The 14,515-nt window shown below is 42.6% G+C and overlaps 1 protein-coding gene across 8 annotated transcripts in view; it reads left to right on the forward strand.

Moving 5' to 3' along the window:
* PPP2R2B (protein phosphatase 2 regulatory subunit Bbeta) overlaps positions 1-14,515 on the forward strand; it is a 457,129-nt gene that overhangs the window by 306,255 nt on the left and 136,359 nt on the right. The window lies entirely within an intron of this gene.

The following is a 14,515-nucleotide window of genomic DNA, read 5'->3' on the forward strand; positions in this document are numbered from 1 at the left end:
GTATGAAAATGCTCAGTACATGCTTGGCATGTACTAGATACTCAATAAATGCCGCTAGAAAGCACAGTTCTTATAATGTAGTAGGACAGTAGAACATAATATAGTCAGGAAAGACAGTGAACAGAATGCAGCTGGAGCTCACTGGCTAAGATGTCAGCCCTGATACCTATTGAGCCCTTGAAATGTGGCTAATCCAAACTGAGACATGCTATAAGTATAAAATACACACCAGGTTTTAATGACTTCGTATGAAAAAAGACAGAAAGAGGGAGTCTGCTTCTCCCTCTGCGCCCCCCCTCTACTTGTGCTTTTGCTTACACTCTCTTTCTCAAATCAATAAATAAAATTTAAGAAAAAGAGAACTCACTAATATTTTTTCATTCATTACATTTTGAAATCATAGTATTTTCACTAAGCTTGGTTAAATAAAATGTTGAATTCTACCTGTTTCTTCTTCTGAATGTTGCTACTAGAAAATTTACAATTATGTATGTGGCTCACATGACTTCTCTTGGGCAGTACTGGGCTTGAGACTAAGTTGCTGATTTTAAAAAATGCCCAAAGTGACCCAGAGGTGTGTCCTATGGGGTGGTGATGGAGCAGGGATGAGAACACAAAGCTGCAGTCCTGATTTCCTAGCCTCGTGGTACTTTCAGTAGTAATTACCAGACTGTACCAGAGCCACGACATTCTAATCCACTTCAGCTCATATACCGCTTGTGAAACGTCCCTACCTACCCATGTAGGAAAGGCGGTGGTGCCAGGGTGGGGAAAAGCTGGCAGACATGTCCTCGCTTCTCACAGAGGATGCTAGCGCTGACTTCGTCATTTGGAAGCCGTGTAAATGCAGTGAGCTTTAGACAGATGAGGTTTGGATGTCAGGATTATTCTTCCTGCATGATCTTGGGCAGGTTACTTAATCTCCCTGAGCTTCGGTGTCCTCATTTATAAAATGGTGATGATAATAGTAACTGTATAAGTCTGCTCAGGCTGCCATAGCAAAATATCAGGGGCCGGGTGGCTTAAGCAACAAGAATTTATTTCTCACAGTCTGGAGGCTGAGAAGTCCAAGGTCGAGGTGCTGGCTGGTTCACTTCCCCAGCAAGGACTCTCTTCTTGGCTTGCTGGTGGCTACCTTCTCGCCGTGTCCTCATGTGGCAGAGAGAAAGCAGGATCTTTGGTGTCTCTCTTTTTAGGTCATTTTACTTTATTTTTCTTTTTTTTTTTTTTAACACTGATGTATGGTTGACATACAATGTTACTTTAGTTTCGGGTGCATAACATAGTGATTTGACAGCTCTCAACTCTCAACATTATGCTATGCTCACCACAAGTGTAGCTACCGTCTGTCCCCATACAGCGCCATTACGGTACCATTGACTATGTTCCCCATGCGGTCCCTTTCATCCCCATGATGTATTCATTCCATAATTGGAAGCCTGCACCCTGCCCCTCCTCTTCCTCCCTTTTGCCCATCCACCACCCTCATACCCCAGCCAGCAACTACCAGTTTGTTCTCTGTAATTATGGGTCTGTTTCTGCTTTTTTGGTTTTTGTTGATTTGTTTTTTAGATTCCTCATGTAAGTGAAATAATACAGTATTTGTCTTTCTCTGTGTGACTTACTTCACTTAGCATAATACTTTCTAGGTCCATCCATGTTGTCACAAATGGCAAGATTTCATTCTTTTTTTGTGGCTGAGTAGTATTTCAGTGTGTGTGTGTGTGTGTCTTTATCCATCCATCAGTGGGCACTTGGGTTGCTTCAATATCTTGGCTATTGTAAATAGTGCTGCAATAAACAGAGGGGTGCATATATCTTTTTAAAGTAGTGTTCTCATTTTCTTTGGGTAAATGCTCAGTAGCAGAATTATTAGATTGTATGATATTCCTATTTTTAATTTTTTGAGGACCCTCCATAGTGTTTTCCACAGTGGCTGTCCCAGTTTGCATTCCCACCAACAGTGTATGAGGCTTCCTTTCTCTCCACATTCTCACCAACACTTGTTATTTCTTGTGTTTTTGATACTAGCCATTCTGACAGGTGGGAGGTGATATCTCATTGTGATTTTCATTTGTATTTCCCTGATGGTTAGTGATATTGAGCATGTTTGACATCTATGTCTTTGGAAGAATGTCCAAGTCCTCTGCCCATTTTTTTAATTAGATTGTTTGTTTGCTTTTTTGGTGTTGAGTTGTATAAGTTCTTCATATATTTTGGATATTAACCCTTTATTGGGTATATCATTTGCAAACATCTTGTCCCATTCGTTAGGTTGTCTTTTCATTTTATTGATGGTTTCTTTCCCTATACAAAACTTTTTTATGTTGACATAGGCCCAATAGTTTATTTTTGGTTTTGTTTCTCTTGCCTCAGGAGACATATCTAGAAAAATGTTGCTACGACTGATATCAAAGAAATTACTGCCTGTGCTCTCTTCTAGGATTTTTATGGGTTCAGGTCTCACATTTAGGTCTTTCACCCATTTTGCATTTATTTTTGTCTATGGTGAAAGAAAGTGGTCCAGTTCCATTCTTTTGCATGTGGCTGTCCAGTTTTCCCAACACCATTTATGGAAGAGACTATATTTTCCTGTTTGTATATTCTTGTCTCCTTTGTTGTAGATTAATTGACCATATAAGTGTGGGTTTATTTCTGGGCTCTCTATTCTGTGCCAGTATCTGGTATCTCCTCCTGTGAGGGCACTAATCCCATCATGAGGGCCCCATCCTCACGACCTTATCTAAACTTGACCACCTCCCAAAGACCCCACTTCCAAATGCCATCACATTTTGCGTTAGGGCTTCAACGTAGGAGTTCAGTTCAAAACAGTAACTGAAGCACTGGATTGTTGTGAGGCCTGAAGGATCTAATGCACGTGAAGAACGTGGCATGGTGTGAATGCTCAGTTGCTGGTATTGCTGCTGTCACGTCTGTTTTTTGGGTTTTTAAAAAATTTTTTATTATGTTAATCACCATACATTACATCATTAGTTATAGATGTAGTGTTCCATGATCATTGTTTGTGCATAACACCCAGTGCTCCATGCAGAACATGCCCTCTTTAATACCCATCACCAAGCTAACCCATCCTCCCACCCCCCTCCCTCGTCTGTTTTGTTTAGTGATATATCTTCCTCTCCAGAATGATGCCTGCCACATATTTGGTGTTCAATAAATATTTGTTGAATTAATGAAATAATTCATCATCATCACATCAAGCAATGACTAATTATTCCATTTGCTGAGATTCCAGTGTTACCAAGTAGAATCCTACTTCTGTCACCCTCAAGGCCATGCCTCTGAATGTAGGTCTGAGTCCTGTAAGGACGACCAGGTCTACTGAGAATGGGCCGTTCGGATGACTAAATTGTCTCGTGCTTTGACATTAATGCCCTCCGAGTTGACTCCACCCTGAGGCCACTCCTTAGCCAGCCAGCAATGCTCATGGCTCTGTGTTCCCCTAATCCTTTCCATCTCTCCAATATATCCAACCATGAGACTCCTTTTCCCCATCCAATTTAATAGTATAAAACCTGCTCTGATTTAGAATCTCTTTCACAGCTAATCGAACCTTGCAGCTTTCTATTAGCTGTTCGTATTTGCTCTAAGCCCAAGCTGAGGCATCTGGGATTATTATGTAATAACTTGGGCTCATTTCTGGTCAGTATATACCATCCCTTTTCATTCTGCAAATCCCCTTGGGGTGCTCTTTCTGTTTGCAGGGGGTGAGAGAAGTAGTTGGAAGGGCTGTGGCTGGGGGGTTGGGGATGGGAGGAGTGTTTGCTATGAGTTATTATCCCACACTTACCAGTATTAAACTGGATTTGACAACCCATAGCCTAGGATTTAAATGATCTAAATCCTTCTTCATTTGGCAGCCTGGTTTCCCTTACTATTTATTGTGCTACCCAATTTATTATCAGCAGCACACTCGGAGGCTTTGGTGTGTGGTGCTTTCACAGTCAAGTGATTTATACAAATAATGAAAAAGATGAGGGTTCCCAGCAATGAGATCCAAAGCTGCTCCCCCCTCTCTTGCCTCTCATCTGGTTCAGTTCACCTCTCACATGTGAACCCTTGGCCCTCTTACTTCCTCTGCTTGGAAATGCATCCTCAGCTTTCTTTGGGACCTGAGAAGGAAAGGCAGGGAGCAGGTAGGGTGGTGAGAGCCATGATCTGATTCCAATAATTGGTATTGGGTCTTTATATGGGAGGTACTGTGCAAACCCTTTCCATATATTGTAGGATTTCAGTTGTCACACCAGCCCTTTGAGTTAGGCATTGATTTTCATCCCATGTGGTAGCTGAGCAAGTAGACATGTTGCCTCTCAGTCTACTAGAACAGGCAGAGAGTGGGAGAAAGAAGGATTGGAGGCTGGGAGGGCAGGGTAGGATATGGCCACGGGATCAGAGGGAATACTGATACTGACAGGATAGCAGGTAAGTACGTGACCTTTGAAATCAAGCAAACCTGGGGTGAGAATTCCAGCTCTTTCACCTATTAGCTGTGGGACTCTGAGCATGTAACCATTCCGTGCCTCAGTTTCTTCATCTGTAAAATGGGGCTAGTGGAGTACCAACATAAGTAATTTGGAGGAGCAAGTGAGATACCACACTCAATACATTTCTCCATCTATTAAAAGGGGGAATAATAATAGTACCTAATTCATTTACCTTAGCAACAACCCTATGAGGTAATATGTATAAACCCCTTAAAACAGTGCCTGGGAATGCTTATGTACATTAGCTGTTGTTACCACTGCTCCTACTGCTTTTACTGCTAGTCCCACCATCGCCACTACTATTACTACTATTATTGTTGTTGTCATGATTGAAAGTAAAGCCAATACAGAAGATCGGTACTATCCAACCAGTATGTTGCAAAGACCTTGAGGTAGGGCCCTGGCAAGCAGAATTCACCCATGATAGTAATTATAACTTATACTGCTATGAGAACAAGGGTCTGTGCGTGCATGCGTGCGTGTGTGTGTGTGCGTGCGTGTGTGTGTGTGTATGTGTGTATGTGTGTTCCTGCTTTACTTTCCCTGCCCCAGATCTATGCCTGCCCTTCTCAACCTGGATGCCAACTCCAGGCTTGCCCGATGGAGGTTTGCTCTAAAGCTCTAGCCCAAACTTAGAAAGAACAGCCTTGGGCGCCTGGGTGGCTCAGTTGGTTAAGCGACTGCCTTCGGCTCAGGTCATGATCCTGGAGTCCCACATCGAGTCCTGCATCGGGCTCTCTGCTCGGCAGGGAGTCTGCTTCTCCCTCTGACCCTCTCCCTTCTCATGTGCTCTCTCTCTCATTCTCTCTCTCTCAAATAAATAAATAAAATCTTCAAAAAAAAAAAAAGAAAGAAAGAAAAGCCTTCACTCAAGGACTCAGTATCCTATCGTCTTGTCTCTCTGGTCTTTTAAGCCTTGGTATGTCCACTTTATTAGGCCATATGTTTCTTGCTGAAAACCAAATGTTGATGGATGGGCTCTAGAGAAGTTATTCCTTTATTTAAAATATGGGGCAAAGGTGGCTCTGTTGGGAGCATCTGCTGCATTGAAACTAGACAGCTGTCCCCCCTCCAGTTTCATATCTTGCAAAAATATTTGTTGACATTGACCTCAAGTAAACTTCAGCAATCCTATAAATGCCATTATAATTTTTTGTACCACCCAGCCCTGTGCTTTGGAAATACATTTTATCCTGTGTTGCCATATAACTTGCACTGAATGTGCTACTTGCTACTTGTCTATAGTTTATAAAGTATGAAACAGCAGCCCCACTGATAGACATTTGTAAAGGAAGCAATGCCAAGGGCTCACAGTGGCCTGGAAGTCCAAATTGGGCCCAGACTTTCTCCCATATCCTATACTTAGAGCCAAGAGTAATGAGGAGTACTTCAAAATGATTTTTATGGTATGTATATGTCAGTAATTTACAGGCACTGAACAGAGCTTTCAACACAACTTGGCTTTGCTGAAGCAGTGGTAGTGAAAATGGGCTTTAGAAACCATTTTCGTAGGTTAACTGTGTGGTCGTGAGCGAGTTATGTACTTTCTAAGCCTCGATCAAGTTCCCCAGCTGTAAGTTTGTGTAGGAGTAGAACCAATCTTGTAGTATGCTTGAGGAAGAAATGAAAGGATAGATTTAGACTCTGTAGCCCCATCCCTGACTCAAAGTACTCAAAGAAGTGCTAGTTCTTAGTACTTTTGCATATTTCTGAACTTTTTTTTTTTTTTTTTAAGATTTTACTATTTGAGAGAAAAAGCACGAGCCTGGAGGTGGTGGGGTGGGGGGTGTGGGTACAGAGGGAGCGGAAGAAGCAGACCCCCCCCCAGCAGGGAGCCTGATGTGGGGCTCAATCCCAGGACCCTGAGATCATGACCTGAGCCAAAGGCAGCTGCCTAACCTACTGAGCCACACAGGCCCCCCCGAACTTGTATTTAGTAAATTTTATCGATGTTGTCTTTACTGGTGATTATAGTGTGATGGTGGTGGTGTTAGGAATGCTGTTACTATGCAATGTAATAACCATCAATTTTATTATTCTTGTTTTAGGAAATCTTTTCTATTTCCCCTTCTATGTCTGCAAGGTTGCTCTTCATCCTTCATTTCAAGGCCTGAGTCGCTGTGGAAATTCCGAATCCTGCCTCCTTTCTATTTCTGTCTGTCCTCCCTGTCTATCAACTGTCACTTGGTTTTCACTTCCTCTGCAGAGAAGGGGGAGTTTCTGTGAGTTTGGAGCTGAGAGCCCGAGGCACCACACAGAGTATTATCACTCAGCGCTGCTGGGGCATTTGTGTTAAGCGGGACTTTGCAAACCTTTTCATGAGTGTATGTTTGTTAAAATTCTTTTTTCTCTTGTGGTCAAGAGACGTTATTGAAATTCTGATTCTCATACTGAGCCCTGCGCTGAGTGGCTTACCTCTGACCTTTCACCGTAACTGAGAAACAGAATAAATGAATGATGATTTCAGCTGCCTCCTCTCCCCGAGTAATGAATGAGTCAGCATCAGGGACTTTGCCAGGAGGCCTGAGTCAGAAATATCCCTGCAATCCATCAAAAATCTCCACAAAAGGTTGTTTTTAAACAGTAAATGAGGAAAGAGTCCTTGGACCTTATCTTAATCATCACATCAGTGGGAGATATTTATGGTTCTAACTTTGTGGGAGAAAAGAAAGCTACAGCCTACGATATGGATAGATGAGTTGGAAGTCATTGTGAGATGATAAACTTCTCATGGAGGAAAGAAAGACAAAAAAATCTCAATGAACATACACACCCTGCCCAACCCCCCCCATCTTTGTCCCTCACGTCCCATTTCTTCCCCCTGTCTTTCTAACCTTTATTAAAGACTCATCAGATGCCAAGCCTGGTGCTAGCTCCTTTATTTGCATTATCTCATTGAATCCTCACAACTAAGCTATAAAACAGGCAAGATTTTCTTCACTGTTTACCGAGGAGGAAATTGGGAATAAGAGTGACTGACACTCCCAAGATCTTACAGTTAATATGTGGCAGAACTGTGCTTTGACCCCAGGTCCATCTGACTTCAAAGCCCAAGCTCTTAATTACTCAGTTATCCTCTCTGGGAGGCCAGGGAAAATGAAGAGGGAGAGGAGAATATTCAGAAATGCAATTTGACCTTCTCTCTGCTATCTAAGATGCTAATTATTTAGCAACAGATATAGTATGGTATAAAGTCTCTGGCAAAATAATTTTATTTTTCTGCCAAGTACTATAAAAAGAGAGCCCCTAAACAGATACCATAAGACCCTGCAAAGTCCCAGCAGCAGACTGTGTTCCTGGGGATGCACTGAACAGCGAGGACCCAGCCATGCTGCAGGTTTTGCAGACATTTACAATGCCGGTAATTACAATAATTACATCCACCTGAAAGTGCCCTGTTCTCCCTTCATCCATTCTAGCTAACTTGGAGCACAGTCTGCCATCAGGGATGTCTTTGTGATATGTATGATATTTTACTTATGAGAAGATTAGCAAAATATGATTGTTGGATTCACTAATAAAGAGGCAATTGGAAAAGGACCCGGCTGGCCTGCCACATGTAGCTCCGGCAGGAAGACACATCTAATCTGTGTTTTTCTTTCCAAACTCACACTTTGGAAGCGCCTAGAGCTTTCTCCCTCCCCCTTTCCACTAAGTGCCTCAAAGACCTCATCAGTTTCTTCTGAAAATGCGGAGACTGTCTCTGCCTGCATTTCATGATCAGACTCCCCATGACTCTTCAGGCTGTTCTTTCTAATGATGAAAGTTAATCTGACACACATGTTGGAGCATGACTTGGTCCAGTTGGGAAGGGCAGGAGAGCAGTGTTAACCAGCAGGCTCTGGAGTCCAGCAGACCCAAAGGGATTGGTTAACTCTGAGATACGGGGTGTGGGAAGAACATGATCTCTGAGCCCCATTCTGTGCCTTGATGAAAACAAACAAACACACTTCCACTTTTCACTGCCTAGTAAGTAATAATCCTTGTTACTAACTATGGAAGAAGAGTCTCATTTCAGAATATTCCATGTATGGGAGTCATACAGTAGGACAGATAAAGATGGAGGTTAAACCTTTTTTTCCTTCCTAATTCTGAACTCTAAGAGATAACAGTCATTAAATCAATGTCTTTCTCCTCCATCTTTGTTTTCCTTTTGTTCGGAGTCATTGCATTTTTTTAAGTGAGTTATTTTGTAATACTCAAAATTATACGTGCCCATTACAGAAAACTGAGACATTTATCTCAACGAGGCAAAAGCAAAACTTAAAGCCTTAGAATCTTATACACTGAGGCTTCATACACTTCCTTCCTGTCCTTTTTAATTTAATGAGTATGTTTACCATAGTTGAGGGGATCCACAGTCTTTGCAATGAAGGGAAGTGTCTCTGAGCTAATACACCAAGAGCTTGTTCTGGCCACTGTGTTCTCTGGAGTGAAATTTAGTCTACAGTTAGTGCATTTTGTATTTCCTCAAAGGTACTTTAGAAAATGAGTTCCAAGAGGGCCCCTTTGTAGAGCCACCTCACAACTGGAGTATGTCAGTTTCCAGCACTAAACCTTACCCCCAGTCCTCCGGCACTTGGTCCCTTGTGGAAACATCTCCCTGAACCAGAGCCATAGTATATGTTAGAGTTAGAAGGACATGTACTTTACTTTGTTCACACATCTACTTAGCCACAAAACATGCTTTTCCTTTTGGAATCTGGAATTTTATATAGCTATCCTGGGCATCCTGCGATTGCCCAGGATTTATGAACATAATGGACTTTGGGTCATTTATACAGCAAAGGAGACTGGGAAACACTTCATAGTTTTCTTAAGTGAGATCCCAGGAGCCTGAGATTCAGAACCTTGTAGTTGTTAAGACGCTGACTCAAGGACCACACTGTCCAGATTTGAAGCTTGCCTCCACTACTAAGTGGCTTTAGGATGTCAGGCAAGTGACCTAGCTTTCCTCAGCCTCAGTTTCTTTCTATGTTAATTAAAATAATATACCAACGTGTAGATGTGTTGTGACAATCAAGTGGGTTCATGCATATATGGTGCTTAAAAGAGTTCCTAACATACTGATGAGTAAATATCAGTTGTTGGCACTGTTACCAGTAATCAAGGGTATCTGTGTTTATCCTCGGCCACACCCTCTTCCAAGGTGATCCCCCAAAATATCTCTCTGGAACTCTGAACTTTCTGGGGCCAAAAATTCTTGTGCTCAGCTCTGTCTTCCACTGCACCTGGGACACCACCTGGTTTGGCATAGATGCTTACTAGTTGGCTCAAATTGGCTAAAATCCCAGTTTTCTGCTGGTTATTTGGTGCCTAAGGATGACTTGACTCCAGACCATGTGGGCTGGGTCTGTAATGGTAGAAAAAGAAACCTCATTGGGTGGCACTGCTCTTTGCCCACCACCTCCCCCAACACCGATTCTTCTCTTTAACTTCTGATTGCCTGAAGACTGAGGCAAGACCATGAAACCAGTAGCTGTTGGTGATAATTTGTTTCTCATTTACACACGAGTCCCTCTTCCTCTGACGTAGCAGCCCATTGATGTTTTATAAGGGAGACCTCAGTGCCTCGGAGTTACCCATTCATAGTTTCCTTGTCCTCATTTTCATTCCCTCTGTGTGCTGTGCTAGGCACAAGGGGGTGAGTGAGGAAGAGACAGGCCCCGCCCTTTTAGGGTCTGGTGGAAGCAGTACAGTAGATGTTAAGTACTAGTGGGATAGGTTCTCGGGCAGGAAATTCAGAGTGCCTTGGGAGTCTTAGGAGAGTCCCCTAACCATTTTGAAAAGTAAGGAAGGCCAGTTATTTAGCTTTGGTAGAAAGCAAGACTCTCCTTAATAAAGAATAGAGTAGGGAAGGTATTACGGGTTTGAAGATTTCCTTGTTCTACGCGCTCTTGTATTTTCTGTTCTGGGAAGAGGGTAGTACATTAAAAATCAGGTTATTTCCTGTAACTCAGTGTTTGTGGTCAACTTATACCACCTTCAACATATGGTGGAATTAAGATCATTTCCTCTCAAGACAGGCTTTCTAACATTGAGATGCACACATGCATATCCAAGCTTCCAGACACCTGCATCCATTTCCCTGTGACTGGTTATTTTTCCCCTGTTATGTCTTTTTTTTCCTTTCTTTCTGAGAGTGTAGTGGCCAAAAGATATAGTTTCTTCATGCTGTGTTTTTACTCTCTATTTTCCTGATAAAACTGTATTACTGCAGAGGAACTCAAATCTAATCTTCAATATATTTAGCATGAAAGCAATAAAAAGCATTAATTCACTCCAGAAAGAGCGAAATACAGTCGGGTACTCAAAGGAAGAATCACCATGGAAACTGTTTTCTTGAGATTCTGTACTCTCCAGGCTCCAGGCACGACTAAGTGAAAAAAGAAAGGCGAAGGGAAGAGAAGAAATACCCTGCCCTTTCTGTTGTCACTAAAATGCTGCAGAGGAATTGCCATGAATTATTGATTGCATGAGTAGAAGTATATATGAATTAGAATTATTAAACTGTTGGCTTTTCAGTGAGTGTGTAAGAATGCGCAGAGAACGTGTTCTTCGCTGTTCTCCCTTCCTTGCTGTCAGATCCTATTGAGCAATCAAAGAGCTATCCTAAGGTCAAAAGTTGGCAGAGAAGCACAAGGAAGTATGATGATTAAAGAATTCTGGGAGCCAGAAGTAAAGTACAACAATTTTGCATACAACTCCCACATACACTTGCCTTTATGTACCATTGCAAGATGGTTATGGTTTCAGAATTTTTCCAAGGATATTAAATATGTAAAGATCAGAGGCCAGCTCTGGCCTTTGGGACTGTGGTAATGGGATGTGATGGAATTTCCCAAAGGAATTTCTTTTGGATCAAATTCATTCTGTGTTTATGTGCACATGTATGCATCTCACAATGTGCCCACTTTTCTTGCCTTCTCCGATTTTACCAGTCCAATTTTAACAGTCCCTGGAACTATACATCTCCATTTAATGGCTCTGGTAATAATATCTGCCATGTGTTCAATGTTTCCTGTGAGTCAGTCACTGGGCTGAATCCGTTGCCTGACACTATTAAGAGCATGGACTTTTATTTGGGTAGGATTGTTCTTATTTAGCAAAATGACTAATTCAGTAAGTGTTCACTCATAAAAATCATTATGTTCTTATGTAATTCTCACAACAACCCTAATGAGAAAGTCCCCATTATACAGGTGAGGAAGCAGAGATTTCGTGGTAACAGCTGAGTATACTCGATCACAGAGCCAGTGAGTTTCAAAACCTGGATTTGAAACCACGCATGAATCCTAAGTCCATGGTTTTAACAGCAACACTAAGGTTTCATCCTAGAGGACACAGACAACCTGTCTTTTTAATCTCTATACAAGCTAATAACTGCTGAGGGTCTGAGCACATAGATAGGCCCTCAATGTATTCATAACACATGCATATTTAGAATCCACGATTGTACCAGGTACTATACTAAATATAAAAATTGGAAATAAGATAAAGTCTCTTCCTTCAAGTTCCTTACAGTCCTCAGGAAATGTTGCCACGTATGAATAACCAGACAAAGTAGTCAAGGGTTCAGAGACGAGGGAGATTAATGAAATTCATGAAGGAAGATTCGTCCTGGTCCTTCCAGAATGGGAGGAGCTACCAAAAGGTCAAAAGAAAGGAAGAGAAATGAACAGTTCGGGTTAGACAACATGATTTTAAGCATAGAGGTGGGAGTGAGTGACAAGAGTTTGGGGACCTGTGTAATGATCAGGGCATGTGTTTTAGTGAAGAAAATTCGAACGAGGAAGTTGACAAGTGGGCCATGAGTGAAGAACCTTGAACTCTGGAGCAAAGAGGTCCAAATATTATCCTGTCAACACAGTGAGCTTTCAAAGGATCTGTTTATTTATACTAAAGTATTAATTACTTAGAGTAGAGCGTTGTTTACTCATGTTTAGCTGGAAGATTTTTACATCCCTATACACCGACATCACCATTACCAAGATCAAGGTATAGGACACTTTGGGGACTCCATGCCCCCTCTGACTGAACTCCTCCCCATCCCCAAGACACCACTGTCTGACTTGTATATGAGTGTTCAAGGGAAGTAATAAAAAAGCAGATGACATGATGGAGGTTTAAAGTCCAGATTAATGACTTCTAGGATGTAGCATGGAGCATGAAGGTGAGAGATTTCAAAGAGGGAGCCCAGCCAAGAGGGCGTTATAAGGTTCACAATCCCTCCATCCATCCATTCCATTCAGTATGTGTTGGACACCTGCTGGGTACCATACCCTTACACTGGGGCTACCATCGTAACTAACACACACACTCTCATTGAGAAGACCAGTAAACCGAGACACGGTTACTTTCCCTTGTAGCAAGTGCTGAAATAGGAGGAAGCCCAGGCTGCACCTCAGAGGGGCACCTAACCTAGAATAGGGAAGTCAGAAAGGACTTCCCGGAAGAACAGATGCCCAGCCTGAGGCTTGAGGACAAATGGAGGTGAGCCATACCAAGGCGGGGATTGAGATGGAAATGGGTCCAAGTAGAGAAGGAGCATGTACAAAGGAACAAAGAAGACAGGTGGCCGTGTTGAGGTAGAGACTTGGGCAAGAGGAGAATGGTCGCAGACAAGGGGCTTTTCAAGTGAGAGAAGTAGCCAGACCTAGTAAATGATCCTCTGTCACAGGAACCATGTCACACCAGGTCTTCTCAACACCAGCATGTAATCCTGGCCACCTGATTGCGCGTCAGTATCTATCGTTCAGAACATTTCAGATGATTACTGTGGCACACCTTTTCATTGTTGCTTTTATTGTAAGCAGCCCACCGAGTTGTCCGTCATTTCTCTTTGAAGTTGAGCCAGAAAAACCAGTCAGGTGATGAGACTTCCAGCATCTTTCACCTCCGTCTTTAAGATGAAGTGACTTTCTTAGGTTTTGTACATTTTTATCTCCTTTTTTCTGGAGTGGTCTAGGCTGTGCTGATTTGCCAGGCCACCCCGCTGCTCTGACTCATTACCAGCAGGTTTCCTTGCACGGCCTTGAGCACACTACCAGGTACACACCACCCCTTTCCCTCTTGTCTAGGAGCAGGTGAAGCAGTAGGCAGAACGTGGCCTTCGTAGCCCTGCAGACCTGAGTGAAGGCTTAGGCCTGTTACTAACTCTCCCTGTGACCTTAGTAAGTTCATGTTTCTGGGCTTCAGCTTCCGTGTTTGGAAATCGTACTACCCACTGTATAGGATATGAGTGACGAAAATGTAATGCAGCAAATCCCCTAGGGCAGTGTCTAACACACAGTAGGTCTTCCAAAAATGTTATGCAGACCTAGTAATGTGAAGTGGTTCAGAGCACAGGTAGACTCCCTATGTTCCAGGGCGCTGCCAAAGGCTTCTGGGTTACTCTGGGCAAGTCACATAATCTCCCCGCACCTCAGTACTCTTACCATAAAATGGGGATGATACTGACATCTCCCTCGTGGTTTCATTGTGAGGGTTAAATGAGCTAATGCATATAAAGTGCTTCATATCCTGTCCAGTGTGTGTGTCTCTCTGTGTATCCCTTATTAGTAGTGTTGATATGAGTGTTAGTAATTGTTATTTTTGTATAGTACTTGGTCATATCTGTGAAAATGGGAGAACAATGTTTGCCTCCCTTGTAGGGTTCTTGCCAAGAGCAGCTAACGAAGAGGTGCAATGGCTCAGTGCCAGACACAGTGGGCCCCCAATAATGTTTGTTGAATGAATGAGAGCAAAGTGCTTCTCTCTAAATGTTTTCTATAAATGTTTCATCTTAATGATCAGCGGGAGCCTCCTCATGGAAGGAAGTGCCAAAGGGGTTCACAGGGCGGCAGCCTAGGCTTGGGCTTGGTAGATTCTGATTATGTCAAACAAAATAGATTCAGATCAGTCTATTTGGCGCCATTGAAACTGTGCCAATGAGCAGCAAATTGTGATTTCATGTTGGGGGAGTGCCAGAATCCAGATTTACAAGTCAAAGCAAACCTACCTATTTCTAG

This window comes from Halichoerus grypus, chromosome 2 (assembly GCF_964656455.1).
Source record: "Halichoerus grypus chromosome 2, mHalGry1.hap1.1, whole genome shotgun sequence".
In the NCBI taxonomy this organism is placed as follows: Eukaryota; Metazoa; Chordata; class Mammalia; order Carnivora; family Phocidae; genus Halichoerus; species Halichoerus grypus.